This window comes from Euphorbia lathyris, chromosome 3 (assembly GCF_963576675.1).
Source record: "Euphorbia lathyris chromosome 3, ddEupLath1.1, whole genome shotgun sequence".
NCBI lineage: Eukaryota > Viridiplantae > Streptophyta > Magnoliopsida > Malpighiales > Euphorbiaceae > Euphorbia > Euphorbia lathyris.
In genome coordinates this window covers 61,899,505-61,902,097 of record NC_088912.1, presented here as the reverse complement: position 1 = coordinate 61,902,097, position 2,593 = coordinate 61,899,505, and positions in this window count along the sequence as shown.

Genomic DNA, 2,593 nt, shown 5'->3' with positions numbered 1-2,593 from the left:
TTGGAAGTAAGTCCATGCTCATCATGGATCGTACCATATCTAATAGGGTACGGTTCCTCCTCTCGGATACACCATTGTGTTGTGGTGTACAGGGAGGTGTCCATTGTGAGCATATCCCACATTCAGTTAGATAATTCAGAAAATCATCTGAAAGATATTCGCCACCTCGATCGGATCGAAGCGTCTTTATTTTCTTTCCTAATTGATTTTCCACTTCATTCTTGAAGCATTTGAACTTGTCAAAAGCTTCTGATTTGTGCCTCATCAAGTAGATGTAACCATATCGAGTATGGTCATCTATGAAGCTTATGAAGTATCTGAATCCTCCTCTTACTTGGACCGACATAGGACCGCATACATCTGAATGAATGAGTCCTAGAGTGTCTGATACACGCTCACCTTTATTGCTAAAGGGTGTCTTTGTCATTTTACCTTTTAAACATGATTCGCATGTTTCCAATGATTCGGAATCGATTGGATCTATAAGCCCATCTGAATGTAGCTTTAGCATGGTGTTAGACAAGGTGTCGCGGCCTAATCTCCCGGGCGGACCGGGGGGTGGACACCTCATGGTGACGTAAGCGGTGATTGGCGCCGAAAGCAGCCAATCGTGGAATCAAGCTGCTCGGCAGGACCGGAGCTCGGAGTATGGAAGAGTCACCACCCACGAATGGGAAAATGAACACTGATCCCTTGCGGGAGACCGGTGAGGGTTCGGGAAACTTAGGTACAAGCCGAGAAGGCTAGCTCCTTTCCGGAGAAAGGCTACTAGGCACCCCAACATCGCCCGGTTATGAACCACCGGCCTCCTACTCAACGTGTTAGGCGATAACGGACTAATCACATATTTCTTTAAGTTTAAAATTCATTTGAAACCTTTTCTTTCTCGCTTTGAAAACCGTTTTGAGCATGTCATTAAAAGCCACTTTAGTAAAGAATCACCCATTTACATGAATTAAAAATACATAGGAGAGAGAGGGGGAGAAGGAAGAATTGATTTATTCACAAGGTGATTTATGCTTTATACACTAACTCTAAGCTAATCTCATTCCCCAAAAACGAGTTTATTTACATGGTTCATATCTTAATCGCCGTTGGAACGATTTAGGTACGTTTTAAAACCCCGTTACTTTACATGACATCGACTCGAATCGCCGTTGGAACGACTCGAATGTTTGAAAATGTGGAATAAAAACTTTAACTCCAAAAAACGTGATTAGACATACAAGTCCAATCATTTTTGTACAAATCCATTTGAGTAAGAAAACGATTCAAAACTCTATTATTTACAACAACACGATTTTAATTACAAGGTTCGCTTAATCCGTCGTTGGAACGAATTAAGGTTTCAACACGTGATATTTTGGAAATGGTTTAAAAATGACAAGAAAACGTTATTTACACTTTAGGAATATCTAGAAAAGCTTTAATTTAAACAAACAAATTAAACTCTCTTTTTGTGGTTTGTTTTTCCCTTTTTCACTCAATTGAACCTTACTTGAACATAATTACAACAATTAACAAATCAAGGTCCAATTTTACCCAATCAAACATATTTGAAATATAAACATATATATACAAAAATAAGATAGGAATATATATATAAAAATAAGGATATATATATATATAAATAAGATAGGAATATATATATATATATACATAGTTTTATCTAAAAATAAGGATGTATTTATAGATGAAAATGAATAAGAAATACTATATGATATAATAAAGAAAATGAGAAAAAGAGCACTAAACAAAATACATTTTTATCCTAATTATAACTATGTAAAAATAACTAGAACTATACAAGTTTAAAAGAAAAGGAAAGTAATTTGGATCCCAAAATAGTTTATGAATATATAGGGAACATTCCATCCTCAATAATGGCTAAATCCATTTAAATAAACCAAAAACTATATATACATATACAAATAATTCCATAAAACCAAAACAATGAAAATTATAATTGAATATACAAAGTAAGTAAGTATATAGATAATTATTGGGTGAATGTCTCGAAAATAATTTTAACTAATATATTACATAATTATACATATATATATATAAGAGATTAGATATCAAAAAAGTTGAAGAAATGGGTTTAAAAGAGTATTTTCGGATTCCAGCAGATTATCGACGGAAAATCCGTCGCTAATCTGCTGTTAGTGACAGAAAAGGCAGAATTACAGAATTAGTCCAATAGTTTCCAGATTTATTCAAAAGCTTTAGATTAGATATATTCTATCGTTTTGGACCTCCGAACTACCAAAAATGGATCATAGTCTATAACGGAGGTTCCTAAACGATGTTTTTTTATTTAAAACGTTATTTAGAAAATTTTTAAAAACTTATAGTTACAACGTTTTTTAATCCCGAACTACCTTTGAATCGGATCACGGTTCGTATTGAGATATTAAAACGAGGTTTTTATTTCAAAACAAAACCGAACGTTTATTTAACACGAGGCGAAAATTAAATAAATACGAAAAATTAAATAAAGCGTGATAAATAAATAAATAACTAAATAAATAAAACTATAACATAAAAATAAATAAATAAAGGAAATAAATTAAATAAAATAAAACGAGTCTAG